This window comes from Mirounga angustirostris, unplaced genomic scaffold, assembly GCF_029215605.1.
Source record: "Mirounga angustirostris isolate CCGP_5_RB_7025 unplaced genomic scaffold, mMirAng1.0.hap1 SCAF_14, whole genome shotgun sequence".
Classification (NCBI taxonomy): Eukaryota; Metazoa; Chordata; class Mammalia; order Carnivora; family Phocidae; genus Mirounga; species Mirounga angustirostris.
The window spans coordinates 58,918,172-58,937,283 of NW_026991722.1; the positions used below are offsets into that span (position 1 = coordinate 58,918,172).

At 45.9% G+C, this 19,112-nt stretch overlaps 1 long non-coding RNA gene across 1 annotated transcript in view; it reads left to right on the forward strand.

Annotated features, from left to right (window-relative positions):
• The first annotated feature begins 540 nt into the window (after positions 1-540).
• LOC129046167 (uncharacterized) overlaps positions 541-19,112 on the forward strand; it is a 140,645-nt gene continuing 122,073 nt past the window's right edge. The window contains exons 1-3 of the long non-coding RNA XR_010407328.1: positions 541-1,157; positions 8,440-8,687; positions 9,610-9,698. This is a non-coding gene — a long non-coding RNA (uncharacterized LOC129046167). The remainder of the gene's footprint in view (positions 1,158-8,439; positions 8,688-9,609; positions 9,699-19,112) is intronic.

Below are 19,112 nucleotides of genomic sequence, written 5' to 3' on the forward strand. Positions count from 1 at the left end.
AGGACGGCAGGTCTGTGGGCCACAGAGGGTCCACTTCGTGCTGCTCAACACTCAGCTCTGGCAGCATCGACCTGCCTCCGAGTGTACCATTGCTCAGGGGGCCAGGTGCACCTGGGGGGATTTTCACCAATGCCATCCTGGGTGGGGGCAGTGCATCGTGTCTGCTGATCTCGTCCCGAGGGGAGATTCCTTGGCACGACTGATCCCACATTCCACTCGGCCTATGTGATGGAAACTTCCCAGCGTCCGGGACCTGTGCCCCCAGTTGTGTACGCATGGAGAGTTTGACCCCACAGAGTCAAAATGCCGAAAGGCCATACAGACCTCCATGGTGAGTAAAATGCTTTCACACCCATGGTTTGTTTGGTTCTCAGAACAACCTGTGGGGTGGCCAGGGCAATTATCAAAGACACGGTAATTAGAGCTTTTTTGGTGGTGAACTACAGAAGCCAGCTGTGGCTAACTAACTTCAGCAAAAAGTGTGGTTGCTGGGGGGATATAGCAGACTCACATAATTGAAGGCACAGCTAAAGAACCAGCCTGAGATGAATCAGCTCATCGTGTCCTTCCTCGGGACTCTATGGTTAAGAGTCGAGGATCTGGGGACAGAGGATCCCGGGCCCCACTGCAGTCAGCGCCCCGCTCCAGGTAGGCAGAGCCTTTACTGACAGAGTCTTGTCAAGACTCAACAGGGCAGGTGTACTGGGACCAGAAGCCGAGGAAGGTGATTCCCCAAAGTGAATTTGAGGTGCTCTTACCAGAGAAGGGTTATGGAGGCTGGTGGGTCAAAACCAACAGTGTATACCACTGTCCCCATTTCATAGGATGAAGAAATAGAAGTGCCAAGAATTTCAGCGATGTATCCAGAGAGCCACGGAAGTGAAGCCAGGGATGTCATTCAAGCCGTCCGACTGAAGTACCATGAGCTTCCCCCACCCCCACTTCTGATTTTATTATGGAGACGATATGAAAACAGGAAAGACTGCTTTGAGAAGAATCCCCCATCATTCCGTCAGTGTAACTGTTGCCCGCTTCCTCCCCGATTCGTCCTCAGTGTGTTTTCATTGTCACACAGCTTCGATCCCAGGGTCTCTGCACTGTCCCCACTCACCGGCGAGGCTCCTTGGGCTGGTGAATTCTGTTGACTGATATTTCTGGTACGTATAGCAAACCACTGGGGTGTGTGCATCAGGGGCTCCCTTATAAGTTATACCAGTGGAGATTTAGAAGCACAAAGGCGACCTTTCACTCAAGATCTAGAATTCGTTTTGACGCTGTGCAATGGAAACCATTGGGATGAGCACTTAACCTCTGAAAGTACATTTTGAAGTCAAGGCCGTGTTTTGCTGAGGTGAGTGGAAGGGCTTCTAAGCACCGGGTGCATTACAGCATAGCTCTGTTAGCGGGCTTTTCTTTGGATGGAGCAACTGATGTGAAAACAACACAGCTCAATACCGAGTTCCTTCCAGACCTCTCTTTAATTATAAGGGCCTGGAGCAGGCAGAGCAGGTGGCTAATGAAGACACAGGCCTGAAGTCACATGATAAATCCGTCAAGTGCCCAGAGAACCAAGTCCACTTTTCCCCATTGTGGAAGCACTGGATTGGGTCAGAACCAGTTCACTCCAGGTGCTTGGTGCTGCTTTCTAGATGACTGCACAGCAAGTGTGGGCCCCTCAGTGAGCACGTCCCTCTCCTGGATGGCAAACGGGATGGCAGCAGTGACCTGCGACCAACAGATGGAGGTCTGAGGGGCAGGGGAGTGTGTGGGGGCTCAGTGCTACGGGACCCCTGATGGCTGGAATCTGGGGGATGCTGGGGAGGTCTGTGTTTAAGCTGCCAGCATTGTTTCTGTATTTCTAGATGGAAATTGGGATATTCTTTGCAATTACCTCTCTGTTTGAGGGGGGGAAAGACTTCAAAGGGCCCCTTGGTTGTGTGTTTGAGTTCCAGGGAGCACCTCACAGCCATATGGAAGAAAAGAACACTATCCTCGTGTTCTGTTTGGTTCTTGCCTGTGACCAAGCTGAGCCATGCCAGATCTGGTCAAGAATCAGGTGACATTTACTGCCCTACCCCAGACACCTTTGGTTCCCATGTGCCCTGGGTAAAGGGTGCCTGTCCCCATGGGTTAGCCAAGTATGGGGACAGCAATCACGGAATCAGACGGTACTCTGCTAGCTGGCATCTCAATGGCCTGGACTCGGGAGAAATCCTGACTGACTCCTTTCTTTCCCAATGTTGGGGGAGCACATCTAGTGGGAGCATCTCTCTTAGCTCCCGGCTTGGGACTTCGGGGAAATTGCTTGGGACCCTGCCAATAGGGTGGTGAGGGGTTATTCTGATTTGTTGATAATCAGATATTATTGGAGACTTTTATTAAGGGAGGAAAATATGCATTTATGACTCAGTTCTTACAAAAAGAAGTTTTTGAGCTTAATCTGATAGCATAGACTAACAGAATTATACTCTGCATATTATTACTCTGACTACAAAGCTGGTTTGGGACAGGGTATACCTGTTCCCTCTTGCTGATCTTTGGAGAGGTAGAGACCCAGGACTCTGGAGAGAGGCACCCATGATATGTTGATAAAAGCACTTCCAAATGGCGTGGTGGGCTGGTAAACCATGTAGTGCATCTTTCTCTTTGGGACACTCACAGAGCAGGTGGGAAGCTAGCAGTGATAAGTTGAGGACCCATCCAGTGATAACTGCATTGTCTCTCCCAGGCAAGCTGAGGTGTGTGGAGGGCTTGGGCCCATGGACACTGTGTGCAGTTATATCTAGCATGCACTTCTAAGATTTGTCTTTTCTGTTTTGTAAATTTCACCTCTTATCAATTCATTTTTATAGAAGTTACAACCTGACCTCAGTGTTGGGGAAACCAAGGCATGGCCCATGCTGGGGGCAGGGGTGTGGGAAGAGCCACATGGCTCAGGGAGGGCATTGTGTTATGGCAAGAGGTGGTTGGTGATGGGACAGCTGGCTGACAATAGCAAATCTGGACTCGTGAGCTGTATACATGTTCTCTGGGATTCCCGGAGGCAGGTAGGTGGGATGGAGTCCGCAGTATTGCTCTTCAGCTTTAATTAAGGGATGTCTGAGTAGCACAGAACTAAAGGGACACGGGTCCTGCAGACTGCCGCCCTCTGCTCCCCTTAGTTCTGTGACCCCTGGGCTCTGCACGGTCCCCTGAACTTCTGGCCTCTCTGAGGGTCCCGCAGGGCGGTGGCATCACCTCTTGATCCTCTACTGTGTCCCCGGGGCCCCAGGCCTCACTCTTCCTCTGTGGTGACAGGTCACGGTGACACCAGCTGTGTGTGGAGGGAAAGGCGACCACGCACTGCTCTTCCACCCCTCGGGCAAAATTCCAGGCCATGTCACCCACCTCCCCGACAATCTGTCAATGGCATTTCAGGAACCGGGGCTAGGACGACCACAGCGCCAGAGAGAAGAGCTTTGTGCTGGGATTGTGGAGCTTACGTTGCAGAGGATGCCCCAAAGCCAAAGACTTCGACAAACAAAATCATTAAAAGATAGATGGTTTCTTCTGTAAGATGTAGAATAATGTAGATGCTGAGTTGAGTGATATTTTGGATGTTTATTTTTGCTTTGTTTGTAAACTCTTATTCCACAAATAATTTTCAGTCCCTTTATAAAGATCTTACAATATAGCAGTTGTGAGAGTCAGAGTTCTGGAGAACAGAGGGTGAGATCAAGGAGACGGAAGCCGGGAGCGGGTGGGTGCCCCCCTTCCAAGGGGAGAGCACCCAAGCCGCCGCCTGCAGGGGGCATGGCACTCAGGAGCTGGGGGTCTCCTTCTCGGCTCTGTCGGTGAGGCTCTTGAACACCTCTCTACATTTGCCTATGGAGTTTTTTCAGAAAAGAGAGAAATGCTCCCACCTCTGTACTCACTGCCTGGAGCTGCCTCCATTTCTTCCGTGTGCCCTGCTGTCCCTGGTCTTTTTTTCTTCGATCATGCCTATTGCTCATTGAGACTCACCGTGCCATTATTTTCAACCAAGGGGTCGTGCATCTAAGACTCTTGCTTTGCTCTCTTTGCGGAACTCTAGACCCCAATTCCAAACCCGCTGCCAGATGCTTCCAGTTCTAGGCCCTGCAAACATCTCACACGTAACATGTTGTGTCCCAAATGGGACTGGGCTGTGTTTCTGCAGCTCTATCTCTTCTCTAAGCTGGTGAATGACAGCTTCTGTCTGGAATGCCCTACACCCCTTCTTTTCCAGTCTGGGGAGTTACTATTGATCTTTCAAGTCCTTCTCAAAGGTCACCATCTCTCTGGCCCTCAGCACGGCATCAGGATGGAGTGGTTGCTCTCTCCTCTGTGTCCCCGTGTCTCCTGGCCCCTCCTGTGGACATTGTGCTGTGGGCCGCCTTGATCCTTTATTTGTTTATGTCTTATTCTAGAGCTTGCTTTCACTAAATACGTACATATACAAGGGTCCAGCGCAGAGTTTAGCACCTAGGACGTCCTCCATAACTGCTTGTTGATGAATGCAGGAGTGGTCAAGGTCGAACTCTTCCCCGATTGACAGGAAAACTTTGGTCACTGTTACCGAAGCGGGAAGATGCAAGCAGGGATGCAGAACAGCGCTGTGACTTCTCATGCTGGTGGGACAAGAATGTCTGCAGGACAAAGAAACAAGGATGTCCTACAGAGGCGATAGTAGCAGAGGACAAAGCATGGTACAGGTTTTGGTTTCTGATCTCAGGGAAGAGCTACAGAGAATGGATACTGCGCTCCAGAACTTAGCAGTCAAAATCATTCAGCCCTACTGTGGTAAAAGTTTGCCTGCGGCTGATTTAATGCCTGGCTGTCTTCACCTCTGAAACATCCCAGAAGCTCTTGGAGCTGGTTGTGTTCTGGGAGATTACTCAAAGCAAGATCTCTTTAAGCCTGGGAAACACTAGGGCTTGATTAAATGAAGCATTGATAGATAGGTTACACATGTAAAGGAAAAACTGAGAACTTTATATGAAAAATGAAATATTTCTGTTTCTCCAAAGCTTGCCCCACATTATGCAAATGCACTACGGAAATGTTTGCTGCACTTGGGAGACAGTGTGGTCAATGGTGAAACAAGTCCTAAAATAATAATTAAAAACAAACAAACAAACAACTATTGGAAGGCTGATTCATCTTTAAAGTACTAAAGATGACTTAAAGTATTTAAGGTGTCTTAAAATATTTACGATGTATTTTAGACTTTTTGATGGACAAAGTCCCAAAGAGAAGCAAATAAAGCCATTAAGACTTCTTCAGCGTGGACAAAAGTGGAAAAGGGGGATATTATCCAGGTGACAAAATCATGAAAAGCTTAAACTGAGCTAATGCTCAATCTGGTAGCCAGAAGGTAATTTCAGGGATAGTAAAATGTTTAAATGTACTGAGTAGGGGCGCCTGGGTGGCTCAGTTGGTTAAGCGACTGCCTTCGGCTCAGGTCATGATCCTGGAATCCCAGGATCGAGTCCCGCATCGGGCTCCCTGCTCGGCAGGGAGTCTGCTTCTCCCTCTGACTCTTCCCCTCTCATGCTCTCTCTCTCTCTCTCATTCTCTCTCTCAAATAAATAAAATCTTAAAAAAAAATGTACTGAGTATAACAGCATTTTTTAGGCTGTATTATGATAAATACATAGAAGAAGCCTAAATGAGGGATGCTGTGTTGCGTCTGGGTGACCTCACTAAATCTCGTGACAAATGGCAGAATACCGTGGTGGGTGGACTGCCAATTCTGTGGCTCTGTGGCTTGGCAAGAGTGGATGCAGTCACTCACCTGCCTGTATTACCCTAGAGGGGGACACATGAACTGAAATGTATTTTTAGGAGGTAAAAAAATGCATTATTGGTCATTTTTACAAGCACAGACTCTCATTTTAAATCTGAAGCTCTCTTGAAGGTGAGAAGCATGAGAATTAAGTAAGGACTCATGTTCCAATATCATTGGCCCTATTAAATGCATCCCTATTTGATGCACATACACTTATGAGCCCATGTTACCATTTTAGTGAGAATTTTCAGGAATTCTGTCAGGGAGAGGCTCGTGGAAAAGGACAGAGGGGCGACAGGTCAGTGGTGGGGGTAGACCCAGCCTCCAGGAGACAGAAGACAAAGTAGCAAGCAGAGGGGGCTGTCCAGAGGATGAGAAAGGGCTGTTGCACTCCAGGTGGGGACAATCTCAAGGGACAGGGTCAGAACTTACCTGTTTACTGGAGCCTGGATCCAGGGCCCCCCCAGACCCTACCTGTGTCTTTCAGTGCCTTCCAAGCACTTCTGATTGGTAGCTACAAGCTTATTACTTAACATTAACAAAAATAACAGCTCCCCAGGCCAGGGGGTGTATACAGAGGAACTTCAGGCAGACTGTGCCAGGAAAGGAAAGGGAAAAACACCCCCACTGGGGGAGCACCTCTGGCTGACCGGGCCGTTTGTCCAGGGCATGGTGCGGGCCGGGAAGGAATCGAGCACGCTTCACACACGGACACATCATGTTCTGAAAGGATCTTGCCGGGGAGAACTTTTGACGTCCCTGTTGTATAGATGAAAAAACAGAGTCTAGGGGAAGTTGAACAATGTGCCCTCAGTCACACAGCTAAGGGGCTTAGCTGGCTTTTGACCCAGACCTGTCTAGCTTTCATGTCTGCACGTTATCTGCTGCCCCAAGACCAGAAGAGGCCTTTTCATCCACTGGGACTTGGGGAATAATCTCAAACCTCTAATTCATAGTGAAATTTCTTGATGAAGTTGAAGAGAAGGGAAATTGGGCATAAGCCCTAAAAAGTACATTGGCTCAGCTGCCTTTTGGACAGTCAGTCCCTGGAAACAAATAGAAGGGTATATTATAAACCACAGACCTGCCCATCCTAGGCCATGGAGTAATGGATGATCCGCCCAGGCTCATCAGCTCAGCTTGGGCTTGACTTTGTGGTTGTGGGACATGTGTGCTTAGGGCAGTCTGCCAGTTAGGGGACCTGTAGGACTTTCTAGATAACTCAGTATACCTACAGACCAGTGGGCATTGGTTTTGTCATATGCTAAATATTTAGTTCTGTTGCTTTCATTGATGGGACAGGGCTTGCCATTTTGTATCTTGGCTATTGTAATAATATCTGGAATGAGCAGCAGAATGCATCAATAAATTAAACAAATATTTACTGGATGCCTACTATGTGCCAAACACTGGGCTACATTTGAAGGTGGGCAGTGCATGCTCTAGAACAGTGCTGTCCAATAGAATTTTCTATGATGATAGAAATGCTCTTATCTGCATTGTCTAATATGGTAGTTACTAGCCTCATATGGCTAATGTGACTGAGGAACTGAATTTTTAATGAATTTTAATTAATTTAAGTTTAAATAGCCACCTGTGTCCAGAGGCTACCATATTGGACGGTACCTATCTAGATTAGTCTTGGGTTGTATTTTGAAAAATTATAAAAATGGAAAACATTACACATACTGGAAACATACGTTTGTAAAAATTTTAGTAAAATTGTACGTTATGCACTAATGATTATAATAAATGTTATGAGTAGATTTGCTATGTATTGATTTATTCAAAGACATTTAGGTGGTGCCATCTACGTATTGGGCACTATGCTAGATCCTGTGGGAGGGAAAAATGATGTGGAACGTGGAACGCCTCATCCATGTTCTGAAGAGGCTCACAGCTTTGTAGATAAGTACCTCTACCCACACATGGGCATTTACACAGCCACACATAAAAATACCAGGGAACCGACTGCCGAGTGCCCTGTGGCAAGTACGCCTCACAATCCCAGGTGGCTGACGGTTCCATTCATCAGATCCAGACAGCAGGATCCAGAGGAAAATGGACATTTCTTTTTGAGAACAAAGAAACCTTTCCTGAAGTCCGCCCAACCTCCTTCCTGTCATATTTTCTGGGCCCTAATTTCAGCACGTGTCCACCCTGGCAAGAGGAATGGATTACCATGACTGGTTTAGACTAGATTTATTTCCGTGCGTTCCTTCTCTTATAGATGTGTCCCTGAACAAAAATCAGGGTTCTATTGGCAAGGACCTGGGGTAGTCGAATGGAGATTGAATAGGCAATCACTGTCCTTCTGAAAAGTTCCCATCCTCTGAATCAGAAGGGGCTTCTCCAGTACCCGTGCTGCATTTATTCCTTTGTCACAGTACTCAAAGTGTAGCGTGTGATAATATGTTTGCTCAAGGGCTTGATTTCCCGTGAAGGATTGGGTACCAACAACACACTTTTCTCTGTTAATTGTGAACTCCCTGAGGGCGTTGGACATGCTTTATTCACCTTATCTTTGAAAACTCGACACCCAGCCCAGTTCCTGCCATACAAAGAGCTCAGTAAATATTTGTGGGACTGGATATGCATTTATTCAAGCGTACTCAAAAATTCACATCTTCTTTGTTGACTTATTCTTTCAGAGACTACACTTGTCGGTCTGGCTTGCAGCTGGAATTGGAGAGGAAATTTATTTCCACGAATGGAGAAGTGTCAGAGTGAGCAGGCACAGAACAGGCTCACGAGAATAATTTCGGGGCGAAATGACTTTAGAAGATCAACCAGCCAACCAAATATAAGGAAGTTACATGGTGCCGTTAGTGCAGAAACTTCCAAATGGATGCAAGAATCAAAGCCTTCAAGAAGCTGATGTGATTGGCACTTGGAATAGGTCTCTTATTAATTAAAAGTAATCTTATCTAGAATCTTCCATTTATAGCCCTTGTTATTTTCTCCCTTTAGTTTCACCTCTTCTTTTCTGCTTGGCTTCCTAACTCCTGGGTATCTGACTCCGGTAACATCTGCAGCTTCTCAGCTGGGATGTTTATGGGGTGTCAGATGCCTACATATCGAGAACTCTTCCTGTATCTAGGAATTAGATGTGAAGAGAAAGAAAACAGGGCGCGAGACCACGTACACCTTAGCTCCGAGTTAGGTCATCTGAAAGCTATGTCCCTGGACCTCGTTATCTTAGCTTCCCACAGAACAGCATCCAACGAATTAAGATTGAATATCATGTCTTCAGCTTTTATAGAGGGCAGCTGACACAGAAATGTATTTGTGAAGAACAAACCTGGGTATTTTGCAAAAACACAGTGGAGGACTTTATTATGTTACCCAAAGTCCTTTTTATAAGAATTGGTAAGGCTTTTGTTTCTTTGAGTGAACATTATATTGACAGTGACAAGTATATCCCATACAATGACAGGGGACTCAGGACTGAGTCTGGCCCCCGATGGCAGCCTCTTTCACATCCTGGTGATTGGTGGCATCCATTTATTTGTTCCTTTCAACCGATTTTGATTGTTTTTATTATTTATTTTTCTGTTGTATACTGTGGTTCATTTTCTAAGTTGCCTCAAATGTTTATGGATATGTATGCATGTGTTTTTTCCTACTTACATACTCATCTACCTACCTACCTACCTATCTACCTATTTACTTACCCAGCTACCTATGCATTACCTGTCTTCCTAGCTATGCATGTGGTACATATCTCCATCAGCCTGGGCTTCCTTAAAGTAACTGAGTTGTTTTTCTTTTCCTTCTTTGGCTGATTATTCATGCATTTCCTAAAAATAATTCGGAGGAAGCAGAGACAGATGTGCAACACAGCTTGACTATGGGGCAGGAGACCTTGGGCTGACTCCAGCTTTGCCTCCTGCCAGATGTCTCATCCTTGGTAAGTCACATATCCTCTAGGGGTTTCAGTTTTGTCATCTTTAAAATGGGATAATTATATCCACTTTGCCTATTGAACAGAGGACATATGTATTTTGGTGTGTTGACAGATACAAGGTTGGAGGGAAGGTGGTTTATGAGGATGAAGCCTTTGGCCAGTGGCCTGGGCAGCTCAGCTGGCGTCCTCAGGGTATAATTAGAGGGACTCGGAGGTCATCTAAGTGCTTCCCTCCATGAACCCTAACGTTTCCACCCTTAGATTCTTTTTTCAGGATCCCATAGGAAATTTGTGTATTTCATGGGTTATTTACTGAAGGAAGTCAGATTTCTATTTCAATTTAGCTCTGTTCCATTTTTGCTAAAACTTTTGAAGAAAATGAATTACTTCTTGTCAAGTTTAGACTGCTACTAGCTTGGATGCAGTTTGTAAATTAGAATGCCTTTTTGGAACATGATGTCACAGGTAGAAGTTTTCAGATGAGCACGTCTTCTGTGTCTGTACTGTGTAGTCCCATTCACTGATCTACATCAGCACAGATCTGGTCACCTTTTGAGGCTTCAAGGGCATGTGGCCTTTTAGGAGAGAAATGGAGCTCTCAGGTGAGAGGTGTAGGATGAATAAGTGGTAGTAGAGAGTAGGGTGGGATGGTGGAAGTTTCTGGAGCACTTAGTATTCAGTATCAGGCCGGAGGTGAGCTTTCTCCATAAAGAGTGAGGGAAGCTGGGGAGAATTGGGCTTTCTAGCATAACTGACCTTCTGGAACTTGCGCCTCAAACCTATTTGCAAAATACTGTTATTTTTGCATGACTTGGGGGAGACTCAGGAGTAACTTAGGGATTCCATGTGGCTTCCCAAGCTGGAAGCCAGACCGTTCATTGCTTCCACAAAATTCCACCAACCTCCCACTTTCCACATGGGTTCTTTGGTTCTGTGGGACAAATGAGTATGGATTACCATTTTATCGATAAAGAGAACGAGGAGCCAGAAATGTTATTGAGCCAGAAAGAATACTTGTTGAAATCACACAACTAGTTACTGGCAGGGCTGAACCTGGGAGCCAGTGTTGGGAGAGAGAGTCCTCCTCAGGCCTCATGTATGCCTGTGGAGTGTGCCAAGACTGCTCTTTGCCCCAGGCCACCCTTAGAGTTGTTCTTGCTGCCGATGCCTTTGAGAAATGAGGTAATGTCTTCCCACCCTCTGCCCCTAAAAAGCAGACTTGTTTACTGTTGGCTGTGAAGACAGTGGATTCCCCAAGCTCGGTGTTCCTGGGCCATGACACAAACCCACTTTACCTGTAATACTGACCTGGGCCGGGGATCACATCTGTGGACCTTGAGGGCAAGAGGAGCTGGTGTCAATATGTTCGTGCTCATGACGCCTGCTGTGTTGTGAGTAATACAGTTCTTTGTTTCTGACCCAGGAGCTCATGTCTCCTGCCAGCATCCATAAAACAGAATCAGGCTAACCTGTTAGTGTGTAAGTGGGGTAAAGTCACATCTTAGACCTGACATCTAGCTTCCTGAATCCTGGGTGGAGCTCCTTCCACAGGAAAGCCTTCTATAAATACTTCAAGCCCAAGACAAGGTATGGTGGTCACAAAGCTCATCTGGTGATATGACTGGATCTGCTCCAAGTTCTTTCCTTTTGATTTTCTGGGCCTGGGCCTCTGTTAGCGGGCCTTCGGTAGGTATCGATTGCGGGCAGTTGACTGGCTCATTGGTAAATAGAGATCCCTAGAGGCCAGCAGAGGCCAGCCCGTGGAAGTGATAGGGAGGGAGCTGGGAGGAAGAGGGAAAATGGATAGGGGAGGAGGAGGAGGAGGATCATTTGGCAAAGACATTTACTGTCCCTTTCCCATTTTCTGTACCAGTCATACCATGACAAAAGAAGTAAGGGTGGCGAAGTTGCTCTGCTGAGGCAGGAGCACCCTTGAGGATCTCGGGAATGGGGGAGGGAGGGCAAGGCTAGTGGCCTGTGGGAGGCACCGTGTGAGGGAGGAGGGCTGCTGGAAGAAGAGCTCACTTGGGGAGAGGTCCCACTGTGTGATCTGGGGTAGAAGAGGGGGAGCAAGGCCAGGGTAGCGTCACGATCTCACCCAGAAAACACTGAAGTTCATTTTCACCTTGCTGATTAGTTCCTTGTAAGAATCCTAAAGAAATCTTAGCCAGTGAGGGGAACTCCAACCAGGAGTGAGTGTTTCAGGCCCTTTAAGCCTGACGAGCCTCCTCACACACATGGTCCACAGAAAGTGAGGCCAGCTCTCCCCAAGACATATCAACCGCTAATGTAGTATATATATATCTCCATATATTGAGCAGACATTCAACTAAGGCTACTTAATAGCCTGAGGAGTTCTCTAAAATTCAGCAAAAAAGAAGTTTTCCCTTTTCTGAACTTTGCCTCTTCCCACATCATGAACATATGAATTTAAATCTACCAGGGAAGTTAAAACTATAAAATCAATACTGTGTTCACTCTACATTGATGTCCTCCACAATTTTTTGATTATGATAAAAAACACATAAACTAGAGGTAAGTATATTCACATGGTTGGACAACAGAGCTTCAGAACTTTTTCGTCTTACAAAATTGCAACTCTACCTATTTAAAAACTCACCACTCCCCCCTCCTCGACACCCCCGGTAACCACCACTCTACTTTCTATTTCTAGGAGTTTGACTACATTAGATACCTCATATAAGTGGTACAATTTTTAAAAATTAAACATTAGACAGAACCTCCAGGCAATAAAGAAAAGTGTTTATTTATTGACCATTAACCATTGTGTATACACACAAAGAGAGCTTTGGTAAATTTTTTACAAACCTCTCATTTGCTAGTGATTTAAGAATGCTAACTTCCCCTGAAAGAAAATGACTCAGTTTTAGCCAAATATTTGATGAGCAATTAAAGGTTTTATGACAGAGGCCTATCTACTTTGGTCAATAAAAGGAAAGTTATTTTGAAAAACACCTGCTACCATTTCAGACACACACATGTATGAAATTTGAATACACTCACATTTCACTAGAGATCATTGCATATTTTCTTGTGTGAAAGAAAATCATATCAATGTTTATTCATTTTTCAGCCATTATAAAAGATCACTAATTAAGGAAGACACTTCTGGGCTTACATTCAAAAGAAATGAAGAGATAGTTCTAAACCCAGGTTCATAGCAGCATTATTCACAACTGCCAAAAGGTATAAACAACTCAAGTGTCCATTGACAGAAGAATGGATAAGCAAAATGTGGTCTATACATCCTTGGAATATTATTCAGCCTTAAAAAGGAAGGAAATTCTGAGACAGGCTAAAACATAGATGAACTTTGAAGACATTCTGCTAAGTGAAATAAGCCAGTCACAAAAAGACAAATACTGTATGACTCCTTGGGGTCATATTCAGAGAGGCAGAAGTAGAATGGTGGTTGCCAGGTACTTATGGGGGTGATGGGTGGGGGGAATGGGGAGTCGTTGTTTAATGGATGTAGAGTTTCAGTTTTGCAAGATGGAAAGAGTTCTGGAGAGAGACGGTGGTGATGGCTACCCAACAATGTGAATGCACTAAATGTCACTGAGCTGCACACTCAAAAATGGTGGTTGTGAATTTTATGTCCTGTGTATTTTACCTCAATTAAAAAAATATTGATAAATGATAAAAAAACCACAAGTTAAGGAAGAATCTCCTCAGTGTTACCATTCATTTCCGCCAGCCACCTGTCCAAGCTCATAGGACGCTCTTCCCAACACTTCACAGGCCAAACCGACAGGGTCTAACGTGATCGAAATACGTAAGTTTTGTCTCACTCTCTTCTTTCTGACACCACGGTCCTCTTGTCTGATGAGCTGGGAAGTGGTTGAAATAAACAGGACCTGCTGCCTGCCCCATTTGGTGTTCTTCCCACATTCTGAAGCATTCACACTTTTCCAATGTGCACATGTGTGAGGAAGATTTTCTAATATCAAAGATGTTTTTCTCATTAAAGAAAGCCTTTGTTTCAGCCATAAATAATCATCTCTGAGTGAGATGTTCAAATGTTCCATTTGTAAAAATCGGTGATTCTTAAGTGAGACCATCCCCATATTGACATAAGATGTGCGTTTAGTACTGCCCTGTGAGCCTCGCCAGGGTAAACAGGACAACTGGACATTGGCCTGCTCCCGTCCAAGTGAACGTCACCCATTCCACCAGCCCCTGTTGACAGATAGCTATGTGATGGGTAAGCTGTTCAGTGAGAACACTTACTTTCTCCCACAACCACAGAAGCCTGTGTTGCTTTGTATGCAAAATTCCTGCCCAGAAAAGAGCAGTTTGGGCAGTTAAGTCTACTGGCAAAGCCATGATGGTTGGAGACATCATTTAGTCCATATTAAAAAAAAAACCAAAAAAACCAACAAACCAATAAACCTGTGTTTCCCTGGTCAACATAGGTATTTAGTTGAGTTAAAGGAAGGAAAGGATGAATTTTATAAGACTTTTTTTTATTTTTTATCTTTTTAAAGATTTTATTTATTTGACAGAGAGAGACACAGTGAGAGAGGGAACACAAGAAGGGGGAGTGGGAGAGGGAGAAGCAGGCTCCCGGCCGAGCAGGGAGCCCAACGTGGAGCTTGATCCCAGGACCCCGGGATCATACCTGAGCCGAAGGCAGACGCTTAACGACTGAGCCACCCAGGTGCCCCAGAAAGGATGAATTTAATCCAAGTAAAAAAGAAATGAATGGTGGATTTCTTAATCTAGAGCCAAGCAGAGCATGGCATTATAGAAACAAAGTACCATGTCAAGGCACTGCAGGCTTGCCCCTCCTTGGTGTTAAGATCTCAACTGCTTTGTTAATTCTGAATGAATAGTTAACCAAAATGGAAAAATTTGGGAATATTAGGAGCTCTGTCTGTCTCTGCATTGAGTTGTTTTGATCCCCTGATTGTTGACTTCCATCCTGTCCTCATGGCATCACCGTCTCTTGGATATTTGGAAGCCCTACAGGGATGCAAGTCTTCCCTTCCTCTAGTGGCAAGAGCACATTGGCACAATCCAAAGAGGAAGATTCTGTGATCGTCATCATCCCTGTCTTACAGATGAGGAAGTAGAAACTTAAAGAAGTAATGTGCTCCAAGTCATACACTGAAAAAGAGGTAGACCTGGGACTGATCCCAGGGAGAGAGATGAAGTAGCCCAAGTCTATTCTATGTGCTGAGTTACCTTATGTCACTGAGAAGTTGGCTCCCTATTTCTTCCAGTCTCACACAACAAGGGCCTTGTGTGGTTGCTTCTTAGATTAGAGAACCCCCGTGCTGCGCTCAGAGATGTGTGGGCAACAGTGAGTGGGGTCTCCCATGAGGCTGAGAGAGTAGGAATGCAGAGAGCCTTAGGCTCGGAGAGATGATCCAGATGTAGCCGAAAAAAAATCCTGGTTTGGTTTTTCAGTCTGTTCTGCCTGGAGTACTGACAGACTTCTTGCTGGCAACACTCCTCTTCTTGTTGACATATTCAGTATCTCCTTAGGACACAAGCTGGTTCTGGAACATGGAGTTGGGTGGCCTCAGGCATGTGCCACCATTAGGATCTAGAACCCCAACTCTGTTCTTCCCTGACAACCCATCTTCCTTGTGGGTTGGAAGGGTTTTCTCTTTCTTGTCGTTGTCAGGGGTCCTGAGCCCTCCCAGAAGAGTAATATTCTGCCCTTTCCCTACTAGAGCAGGACACGGACCCTTGCCCCGTCTAGGACTTAGCTGTGTTACTCCTAAATTATGCCGGATGAAAACAGTAATGACCAGATCATGAATTTGGCAACGCAGCTTGAATACTTGATTGAAGCAAATCCTTGCTAAAATATTTCTGCTTCATTCCAAACCTCCAGAATTACTTCTTTACACTTTCCTTTTCTCGTTATCCTCTATTTTTAGGCTCACTAACCACATAGTCTTTGGATTACACCTTCTTGATCACTCTCCAAGGGCACTGTTTACATTGAGGTCAGTTTTTTTCAGATCTGTTCTTTTTGTGTATGTGCATTCTCTAGCTTCTGTTGTCCACTCCACTCTTTTCTCTAAAACATATGATTATTAGAAGAAAAGTATTAAATGACAATCTACATAGGGCATTGTGTGATGTGCTACAATATTCCTTAGTTATGTTCCAGGTTTTGGGTTGTTGACATTCAGTATCATCGTCTCCCTTCTCTGTCTTTTTCCCTGGGACTTAGTTATTAGCTATCCATTCACCTCTGGAAAATGAAATTTGAACAGATGCGCTTCCTTCACAAATAGTCCATTTGGTCCTGATTCGAGTGTTGTCAACCATTCAGTTGACTCAGATAGTACCTTCCTCCCTGGAGAGCCTTGGGCTTGTCTCCATCCACCAGGGCCCTTTTCTTTTCCCAAGACGGTTGTCTTGAGTCTGTTCATTATCAATGCAGACACTTGGCTGAAATTTATCTTAATCTCTTTCCTTCCTTTTTTGAAGTTCTTACCCATTTTCTAATCGCTTCCTGCTTCTAACTACAATTTCTCTTTCATGGTTTCTTCAAACATAGTTCTCTAAACTTCAAGTGGTTTAGATTGAACTCAGCCGGAATGAGCTGGGACTCTGGAATGTGCAATGTTAGGATACCCAACACCTCCCACTGGCTTACAGTTGACTTGAACTTTGATCCCCCCGGGGACATTCAAGTGGGACATTTCTGCCTCATACCTACTTGTTTCTTTGCCCACTCATTCCTCCTTCCTGTTTGGTGTGTTTGCCACAGAGATCTAACTGAGCCTTCGTGACTATGAGCCCATATCTTCCGTGAGAGGGATGACAGGTGAATTGGGTGAGGGGGAGCGGGAGGAGAATTAGAGAGGGAAAGTGGCTCATTGATGCGCATGGATTTCCTTCACAGATTTTTGGCTGATTTTCTCTCACACAAGGCCGATGGCACCTGTGTGGGCTATTCTGCTGCCCCCTTCTCCCCAGGCCCCCAGAGGGTTTCTGACACATACCTGAAAGTGTTTTAATGGGAATAAAGCTTTTCATTCCACTGATGGGCAAACACTGGGGAGAAGTATATGTGGATTATAGCAATGTTAAGGTGTGAATACACCTGTGCAAATCCTATAGGGTCTGACAGGGAGGGCCAGAAGGACAGAAGAGAGAATCCTAGGGTCATGTCATGGAGAAGAAAAGAGGAGGGGGTCCAGGATGTTGCCAGTTCTGCATCTGTGTCACAGTCTTGTACAACTAGGGACACCACTATACTGTGAAATTTGGGGCAGTTTGCTTACATTAGGAAGGAGGTGAGGTCATGACAGTCCCAGCATAGGCCTTGCAATGGTCCGAATGTGTGTGTCCTCTCAAAATTTCTATGTTGAAATTCTAACCCCCAGTGTGATGGTATCAGGAAGTGGGGCTTTTGGGGAATAATTAGGCTGTGAGTGTGGAGCCTTTATGAATGGGATTGGTGCCTTTATGAGGAGACCTCAGAGAGCTCTCATGTCCTCTCACTTGCCAAGAGGTAGGTGACCTGGAAGAGGGCCTTCATGAGAACTGGACCATGCTGGCACCTGCTTTTGGACTTCCAGCCTCCAGAACTGTGAGAAATTTCTGCTGTTTAAGCCATCATGTCTATGGGCCTTTGTGATAGCTGCCCACGCTGACCAAGACAGGTGCTGTGATTTACCAGGAGCTCTCAAGTTTGGGGAATGTTCTGAGTAGCTTTTCTTGAAGTGGGAGGAGAAAAATGACCGAGTTTGATTTTCTATTACAGATAAACAGAAATCAAAATAGATCTGCATCTTTGTCACTTTAAAATTAATATTCCATTTCTGCAAACAATGTCATAAATATGAATGGGTCACCCCCTTCACAATGAGGTGAGGATTTGCTTTAAGTTCCTCCGCTCTGCCAGTAACATGTGAAATTCCTTTTCTGCTCAGTGTTTGCCTGTGTAAGAAGTGTTCACTCTTGGAACCGACTGTTCTCACCAGGAGCCTAGGCCTGGAGCCAACACCCAGAGTTTTAATCCAGGCTCTGCCGCCTCCCAGATGGGTGGCCTGGTGCAAGTTGCTAAGTCTGTCTCTGCCCGAAGCAGGATCAGTTACACAATGTGCAGGGCCTAGTGCAAAATGCGAATGTGGGGGTAAATTGGTACAAGAGCATTCCACAATGTATGAGGCCCACGTGACCACACAGGTTGTCCCCCAGGAAGCTGGCCCGGGTACTCATTTCCCTGTGTCGTTGAGGATACTGATAACAGCTCCCTCTGAGGTTGTCGTGTGAATCCAGTGTTGCTGTCGCTAGAGTTCCAGGTGGATATTAGTATCACTCACGGGTGTGACACACGGGTTCAGAGAAAGAGCCCCGTAGTAGGGTCCGTCTGCCGCGGGCTTAGCCGGCCTGGACCAGACTCGTGGCGTCTCTGGCAAGTGTCTTCGAGCCTTTAGCGCTTCCCCTTGTGAGATGGGACTGTGATGCTTGCCCTGCGTCCCTCACAGAGTTGTTCTGAGGGAAGTGCCATGTGCTGACCGAGTGCCAAATCATGGCCACCTGGCTTCAGCACCAATATCCTAGGAAATCCCTTTATGTGTGTGAACTGGGGGGCTGCTCACTGCATTTGCTCAGCTCTTGTCAGGTTTTTTCCTAGGCAACTCATGCACCTGATTTCATTTAATCTGCCCCCAATAGATGCACAAGGTAGATAGCATCACCTCCGTTTTGCAGATGCAGAAGCTGAATTTTGAGAGGTCCTTGGTGGTAGCTCTGGGGTTACAACTGGGGCCAAACTGTTTTACTTTTGAAAGCCTGCACTTTCCTCTGCACCAGTGGTCTTTGATGGTCGGGATGCATCAGAATCACTGGACAGCCCACCCCAGGTTCCTGATTAAGCGGGTGGGTGGGCCCAAGGGCGTGAATTTCTAACAAGTTCCCAGGGGATGCTTGTGCCACTGGCCCAGGGACCACAGTTTGAGAACCACTGTTCTGGACCAGTTTTCTCAGTCCTGTATGCACATCAGAGTCACTTGGAGACCTTGAGAAATGCCGATGCCAGAGTTCCCACCCCCAGAGATTCCGAGGTAACTGGTCTGGGGTGTGGTGTGGGCATCGGGGTTTAAAAAAACTCCCCAGGTAGTTCCAGCATGCAGCCAGTGTTGAGGCCTATTGCTCTGTGCCACGTTATCCCCCGACATTTGAAGATGAAATGAAGCAATGTGTGTCCAGTGGCTTTGGGAACAAATGCAGGCATTATGTCTCCCATCTAGGGAGAAACACCAACTCCAGAACTCCACCGGCTTAGAACCTAAAGCAGATAGTCAGATGCATGGTTGAGCCCTTAGACAAGATTAAGACAAAATCACCACCAAAGAAAACGAATAACAGATGTCTGAAACATGTTGGGGCTTTAAAAGTGTTTTTCATCTCTGACTTTGAGAA